Below are 8,784 nucleotides of genomic sequence, written 5' to 3' on the forward strand. Positions count from 1 at the left end.
GAATGTCCGCCTACAGCTCTGCATTTATGGTCCTCTCTCTTTCTTAAACACGACAACCATGAGATAGAAAACTAAAATCCTGTTTGTTTACGTGCATGACCAAGAACTGATCATTCTGGGAGGCACAATCGCAAACTGGAGAGAGTGTAAACATCAGTATTTTCAGTGTATCATCCAGCTTTAATCCCAAACGTCGTCCACAGCAGTCCTGATAGCAGCAGAGAGCAGAGAGGGCTTCTGTCAGTATCACACCGAGGTGGTAATCAAGCAGGGATCTGAGGTGATCGATAAGAGGAATGCACTGTGCTTGTCAGGCTGGAGCGATCCATCATGACCTGATAGCTGGTCAATGCAGAGCAGCCTCTACCAGATAAGAGGGAGAATTTAGCTTTTTAACTTCTCAAAGGGTGCTGCTGATGCTGCTGTAGAATATTTATTCCTCCTCCAGGTTTACCTCTTAGTTTTCATCCAACATCTTCCTCCCCTCTCCCTCTCATCTTTCTGCTTGGCTGACCTGAGAGCTCCATCATCGTCATCATCATCACCATCTTCACAGCCAGCCCATTTTTTTGTCATAAAGGCAATAAATCATTTCAGCTTTCATCTATTGTTATTGATGAATGACCAATTATTTGTCATCTAATACGTTGACAAACGATGACCCAGGCAGACGGATCAACTTCTCCCCCCAAACTCCTCCTTACTCAACGGGCTGACGTGACGCAGGACAGCAGTGATGGATTATATCCTTAAACTGTTATTACACGTATAATGTGGCGCTCGAATCTGACATCTCACTTAGTCCAGGTTTCCCACCCTTTAAATACTGCATCACAGAATAGCAAAGAGGACGACAGAAATCAGATGTGAATACTTAAAACATTTAAGCTAGGAAGGCTGCGTTTACCCCCTAACAACTGCATCTTCTTTGTCAGTTTATATAGTTCACTTGCATAAACCGTATATATAGTAACCAGTTAACCCTCCCTTTTTAAATTCAATTCAGTTTTGCTTACATAGCGCCAAATCACAACAACAGTTGCCTCAAGGCACTTTACTGTATATTGTAAGGTAAAGAACCTACAACAATACAGACCCCAACAATCGCAAGGTCCCCTTTGAGCAAGCACTTGGTGACAGATGGAAGGAAAAACTCCCTTTAAACAGGAAGAAACTTCTAACAGAACCAGGCTCAGGGAGGGAAGTGACAGCTGAACCCGGGAAAATCAGGAGGCTGTCTGACTAACTAACTAACTCTTAGTGAGAGAAAAGAAATAGCAATAGATTATAAACATAATGAAATCATGAATGAGGACTAAGTTCTAGGATCAAACTGCTTTACTTTAAAAAGCAAGAGGAGATTTCAAACTGTCAAATATCACTACCGTAAAATTAAATGCTAACATTAGAGAGTGCATGGATTTATACTGCAATGGAAGTGAATGAGGAATTTTGGCCACAAAGGTGTCGAGAGGGAGTATCAAAAAATGTTATTACAATGAAATTGGTTTTGTTGCTGACATGTCCAAGACTCTGTTGTTTCTTTCTTTTTTCTGTTTATTTTTTGTTGTTGTTGTTGTTGTTTTAAAAAAAGTCTAGTAATTCGGATAATTAAACATTTTTAGGATTTTAAATGGTTAAAATCCTAACTAACTAATTGAAGGTTTAATTTTTTTGATTATGGCTCAAGTTGGATTTCACAAATCTTACTAAAAAGGAAATTTCTTGCAAAAAACAAATCATGTAACACAGTTAAAATGATTACTAAATTAAAGCAACAGGGAAAAAAGGAGGGCATAAGGGTTCAAGGGGGTAAGAACACATCAGCAGCTCTGAGGTTTACCTGTTAAAGGTCCGTGTGTGGTTAAATGTATTGTAATGTGAGGCTACAACACATTAGAGTTCACCACAATACCGCTATAAAAGAAGAGAGAGGGATCTTTTTATTTCCTCCAAGCCCCATCAATCACTACCTTCCTCAGGATTTCCACACGAGACGCTTCGACTGAAGCTTGAAGCTTGAAACTCGAACATCCAATCAAATTTCTATGCAAAGAGAAAAACTTTTACTTTGAAAGCATGGATCCATCCTGGTTTGTATCAATAGTTCAGGATGCTGGTGGTGTAATGCTGTGAGGGACATTTTCTTGGCACACTTTGGACTGCTTACTACCAACTGAGCATCATTTAAACATCACAGCCTACCCGAGTATTGTTGCTGACCATCCCTTTACGACCACAGTGCACCATCTTCTGATAGCTGCTTTCAGCAGGATAACGCACCATGTCACCAAGCTCACATCATCTCAAACTGGTGTCTTGAGTTCACTGTACTCCAACGGCCTCCGCAGTCACCAGATCTCAATCCAGTAAAGCAACTTTGGGATGTGGTGGAACAGGAGATTCACATCATGGATGTGTTGCCAACAAATATGCAGGAACTATGTGATGTTGTTGAAATGTTTCCAGCACTTTATTGAATCTGTGCCACAAAAGATTAAAGCAACTCTGAAGGGTAAAAGGTGTCAGAGGTACAAGCAATGACAAGTATGAACTATTTCCATTCCAGTGACAACTACTAAAAGGCTTAGCAGAGGATGGTTTCGATCCATCGACCTCTGGGTTATGGGCCCAGCACGCTTCCGCTGCGCTACTCTGCTGGAAGTCACCCCAGACGGGACTCGAACCCACAATCCCTGGCTTAGGAGGCCAGTGCCTTATCCATTAGGCCACTGGGGCGGCTCTGTTCACAGCTGGTACAATAGAGCACGTTTGGTACATTGTGACCAGCAGCAGAACAGCCATTTAGCTGCCAAACTCACTTGTCTTGTCTTTGGAGATTCATGAAACCACATGTGGACCAGAGAGAAACTGAGATTTGAATCACTTGGTTGAATTACATCAAACGTTATTTAGCATTTTGCTAAATTTTTACCAGTTCTGAAGGCAAAAGGAGGTCCAACCGAGTACTTGAAAGGTGTACATAATGAAGTGGCTGATGAGTATATGCATAATTAGATTTTATTTCTCTATTTATGTCTTGGATGCTTGGATATGTAATTGGCTTTATAGTTTATTTAACATTGTACGTACCTGAAAAACTCATTTCTTATGAGATCAGTGTTACTGTGCATGGGCCCTGACTAATAAGGCTTAATTTTATGGGAGCAAATTTTGCATTTTTGTGACAGGCTGCTAGTAACCAAGTGCCTAAAAATACAATTTAACATACAATTTTCTTTGGTAAGTTATTATTATTTGTTATGTATAGACACACTAATTCATCCCCTGAGCTAGAAGGGCTTTCACAAACAAAAAAATCTTCCTCTGAAAATGGTTAGTTGGAAGTATCTATGATAATACGGCAAACCGTATTAATAGATTTTTTTTTTTTAATTTTTAAATCTGCTAAATAAAGAGAAATTAACCGTGTAAGTATAAGGATACCCAAAACATTATGTACTTCTTTAATTGCACTGCTTTTTTCTCCATTACATTTATTTAATAGCTTTTCTTTCTTTTACACACCTAATAATCCAACAGCTTTTAAAAATACAGCATATACATTAAAGCATTGCTTTCCAAGTAGCAGTGTGTATTAGACGCCACGTTGCTGTAAACACATGCAAACTGTGTTGTTTAATGTGATTTCACCAAAAAACAGAATAATTAAACTGGAGAAAAAGTCCAAAAGCTGAAAAACAGAACTGCACAACCTTTTAATGAATCATGACCACTCAGCAGTAACAAGCTGCTTTTTACTGATCAGAAATATTATTATTTATAATCAATCAGTTTTAAACACTGCAGAAACTCAAATTCTTTTTCTGTCTCCAGACGAGGACACACAGTGATCTGCTCTTTGTAAATGCTGCTGACCAGAGCCTGAACAAGCTCAATGCTGTCTATCATTTTGCTTTATGCAGTTTTAAACACTGCAGAAATACTGCAAACCAATGTTCCCTTCTTGTTGCTGGTAAGTAGCCATCTTTGCATCTGTATGCACATTAGAGGTGGGTGGATTGATTAGTGCTTTGATACTGCAAATTTTGATATTGATCTGATGCCAAGTAAATATTGATACTTTTAACCTTTACAGCGAACTTATGTAGGTCAGAGAAGTGTGTCATGATTCAGGAGCTGAATCATCGTGCATTCTGGACACATTTTAATGAACACAAAATGACAGTGTTGTGTTTTTACTATTCACAATAATTAGTTAACAGTTAAAAAAAATACCTTTCAACTTTTCTTATATATTGATACTGTGAGGTTTTTTTAAAAGAGAGCTGGAATGTAAATGCATCTGTCTTTAAAGGACTTTGGGTCAGCTTCTGCTTTTTAAATGAGCTACAGGCTAAAAAGAACTGACGTGACGTGGAAAAACTTCATTTATTTCTCATAGTGCATGTTTGGGTATATTTTTTTCATAAAAAAAAAACAATAATAAAAATGTATTTAACACAGTTCAGCGGGATTCATTCTGGAAATTGAAGATAGAAAAAAGTATCGATCGAATGCATTCGTATCGATCTGATACTGATACCAGTGTTGGTATCGATACTATCGATAATTGGATCGTTCTGCCCGCCCCTGCAATTAATCCAAATATCGATATCTGTCACGGCTGGGGCGGCAGTCGTGTGGAGGTGAGGAAGGAGGATCCAAAAGCAGACAGTGGCGGAGGTGCAAGTGGGCGGCGGCGTGGACGAAACAGTGGATGCGGCTGCTGCTGCAGGCGTGGATGCGGCCGCTGGTGGAGCAGCTGGTGGCTGGACGGGCTCCTCGGGCCCCCCAGCTGGCGAAGCAGGAGGCCGGACGGGCTCCTCGGGCCCTCCAGCTGGCGAAGCAGGAAGCTGGCTAGGTTCTCCTGAACCTCCAGCTGACGAGTCTTGGGGCTGGACGGGCTCCTCGGGCCCTCCAGCTGACGAGTCTTGGGGCTGGACGGGCTCCTCGGGCCCCCCAGCGAAAACAGTCTCAGAACCAGTGGGCACTGGAGCCCCTGGCACACACAGGACAGAACCAGCAGGTGCGGGGACCCCTGGCAGAGACGGAACAGAACCAGCAGGTGCGGGGACCCCTGGCAGGGACAGAACAGAACCAGCAGGTGCGGAGACCTCTGGCAGAGACGGAACAGAACCAGCAGGTGCGGAGACCTCTGGCAGGGACAGAACAGAACCAGCAGGTGCGGGGACCCCTGGCAGGGACAGAACAGAACCAGCAGGTGCGGAGACCTCTGGCAGGGACAGAACAGAACCAGCAGGTGCGGGGACCCCTGGCAGGGACAGAACAGAACCAGCAGGTGCGGAGACCTCTGGCAGAGACGGAACAGAACCAGCAGGTGCGGAGACCTCTGGCAGAGACGGAACAGAACCAGCAGGTGCGGGGACCTCTGGCAGGGACGGAACAGAACCAGCAGGTGCGGAGACCTCTGGCGGGCGCAGAACAGACTGCAGCTGCGTGGAGCACCGACCCTGCTCAGGCAGCGACAGCCGGGTGCAGTCCTCAGCTGGGTTCTTAGCCTCCAGGGGTCCAGAGTCTGCTGGGGGCCGAAACCCAGCCTCTGGGGAGGCCCTGGAGCAAGTAACAGTCTCTAAACTAGCCAGCTGTTGAGGAACGATTGCCTTCTCAACGTGTTTGTCTCTCTGCAAAACGTACGTACTAGAAACAGAGTCCTGTGCAGCTGGACGAGCTTGCGGCTGTGCAGCTAAACGAGCTAAAGACAGCTGAGCAGGAGAATGAACAGGCAACAAACAGTTCTTCTTGTCATCTGCTGCACAAAACACAGCCCCTGAATAAACTGTCCCACAGTCCAAAACAGAAAAAGTGTCCTTCTCACTCACCACAGCCTGCAGTGCTATAGTCCTAATATCAGGCTGTGGGGTGACGCGTCAACGGCGCGATCGTCGCCTCCTCCCTGCGGACGGCTCCGGCGGGCCGGGCAAAACCTCCGGCGGGCCGGGCAAAACCTCCGGCGGGAGAAGCTGACGTGGCTGTTCCGGGGCGGCCGTAGTCCGCTGCTGCTGGACAAAGTCTGTGGATTCCCGAGCTTGCACCACCTCCCGGGCTTTATGCAGGTCGTGCATTAAGTCCGAAAATCCCCTGACCTGGTGGAGATAGGGATTTCCATCCAGAATAGTCTCAATGGCCTTTATCCCCACAACCTTCGCTCGTGCGTTGGAGGTGTGGGTTACCCAGTCCACCAGGCGCAGGGCGCGTGTGAGGTCGCTCTCCCCGGACAAAGCTGCTGGATCCATCTTGTGGTCGCGTCGTACTGTCACGGCTGGGGCGGCAGTCGTGTGGAGGTGAGGAAGGAGGATCCAAAAGCAGACAGTGGCGGAGGTGCAAGTGGGTTTTATTTACAGTGCACAAATAACCAAGGTGTGGGCAGAACAGAACATAAACCTAAACTGGAATAGCTAATACAAAAGGAGGACATGGAGCGAGGAGTAGAGAGACACGGAGAAACACGGAATGACATTAAATACACGGCAGAGACACAAATGAACACAGACGACGCGACGAGAAGCACAGGCAGACACCAACTATAAATACACACACCAGGTAATCAGGAAATGGCACACAGGAGGGCAACACAGCTGGGAGGAATCAGGGCTGACGGGACAGGGGAAATGTAAACTGAACATACTCACATCAGACAGAGACCTTCACAATAAAACAGGAAACTCAGACACGAGGAACCAAACAAGACACAGAACTAAACAGACAGCTTCACAAACAGGCGGGGTGACACGATAGACAGACAGAGACACAGACGCAGACTCAAAGGCAGACCGAATATAACACATAGAACTCAAACAACAATAATCAACATCATCATAATAAACTAGAAAATGATAATAAACTGAAAGCGCTGGGTCACCGACCCAGGACCATGACAGATATCAATATCGATAATTATTGGTATTCCTGTAAATTGCTCCGCCCCCGCCTCCCCGCTGTGTTTAGCAGTGACACGTAGGCCACCATAAGACAGAGGAGCATCATGGATGAAGTTTACGTCTGTAAATGACAACATTGCAAACACTGGTGCATGTTGGTAGGGAATTTTCCACTATGGCACCACCAACTTTTATAAAGGCATGAAACACCACCCGTGGAGGAAGATAGCCCCTCAGTCAGACCCAGATCTCCAGTACAGAGGTCAAAGGTCACTAAGAGAGTGCTTTCCGAGAGCAAAAGAATATACAGTGATAATATAGTGCGAAAGTAATGTTTCAGTCATGACTGATGTCGGATCTTCAGTATTAGTTGATGCTAAAGTGTTACTGATCACAGCTTTATCAGAGTGATTACCTACAGAGTATATTCGATTATAGACATTCAAATAATTTAATCAGCCCACTGAATTGTGTTGAATAAATTAGTTTATTGGAGGTGAAAAAAAAACCCTCAAGCATGAACTGTGAAAAATATCTCAAAATAATTTTTGTGTTTACTGTGAAGTGTGTTTTATTTATGCAAAACATTTAAAAGAGAAGCGACTCAGAGTGTTTTAGAGACGGTTACATTTACATTCCAGTTTCAAACTGCACGGAAACCTGAAAGGTGTGTTTTACTGTATGAACTAATTATTGTGTAAAGTTGGTATCGGTATTGGTATCAGCAATACTGGACCTGTAGCCACTTGGTAGTGGACTGATATCAAAATTCATAGTATAGCATACCATTCTGGCACAGCCTAGTGGTTTGGCTTAGTCCCAGCTGCACTCTCTCAGAAGGGGTGTCCAAATTCATAGGCTACATCCTCCTGAGGACCCGTCCTTCGCGGTCTACGCGGGCCGGGTCCTCAGAAGGTCGGGTAGACCAGAAGTGAGCAGCTGTGAAGTTGGACGGTCTAGCCTTCAGATTTGCGTCACCGCTGTCTCGGTGGACTTTAATTATCTCAGCCGTCTGCTCCTTTCTATCTAAAATATAACAGGACACTGGTGTAAATTCTCGACCATCTCACACTTCTGTTTAATCAGTTTTCTGTTTGACGTTTATTCAGCTGTGTGAAAACTAACTTTGATCTCAGCCAAACCGATTTACTCATGAACAACTAAACACCGAAAAAAGCCAAAGAATAACATTTTTAGGTTGTCTAAGTGACTTATACATCACTTTTAACCTGAGTTGCGTTCTCGCCGGCTCTAGTGTCCCTCAAGCTCCCAGCTAGCTATGGAGCTGGTGGGAAACAGACGTCGCCGAAAATGTCGGAGCAATTTGCAAATATGTGATGTCTTGATAAATCGAGCAGATATTTGATGTTTACACAGCTACATTCTCGCCTGAAAATATGTTAAAAGTTTATTTTGTGACCCAGAAAGAGTAATAAGAGTAATATTAAAACTCAGTAGCACCTGCCATTGTTGGAAACTGGAATTAGCTGGGCCGCGCTATGAATTCTGGAATATGGTGGGCCACGAAGGATACACCCGACCCATCCTTCAAATTTGGGGAAAATGAGGGCGCATTTGTCAGCCGCATTCGGAAGAGTCTATGAATTTGGAAAGCCTTCGTTGTGTCGCTGTGATGTAATGGGTCTACAAATGCATCCTCAGGAGGATGCAGCCCATGAATTTGGACACCCCCAGAATCTTACTTTCACATATCCTCAGACTCTACGGAAGCTTGTTTGTGCCACTGAAAAAAAGGCAAGTCCAAATTTAGCCTCAATATTTGAACTTGTTTCTGAGTAAGTCTTGAGATGCTAACCGAAAATTCAGCTTTACAGAGGGTGAGAAAAAAAGATCAATTTCCAGTGACAGAGACTAGAGACCA

General features: G+C 44.2%; 1 non-coding gene across 1 annotated transcript; it reads right to left on the bottom strand.

Moving 5' to 3' along the window:
• Window positions 1-2,666: 2,666 nt before the first annotated feature.
• Window positions 2,667-2,739, bottom strand: trnar-ccu (transfer RNA arginine (anticodon CCU)). The gene has a single exon. It is a non-coding gene; the product is annotated as a tRNA-Arg (tRNA).
• Window positions 2,740-8,784: the final 6,045 nt, after the last annotated feature.

Source organism: Neolamprologus brichardi, chromosome 23, assembly GCF_056152115.1.
Source record: "Neolamprologus brichardi isolate AB-2024 chromosome 23, ASM5615211v1, whole genome shotgun sequence".
Classification (NCBI taxonomy): domain Eukaryota; kingdom Metazoa; phylum Chordata; class Actinopteri; order Cichliformes; family Cichlidae; genus Neolamprologus; species Neolamprologus brichardi.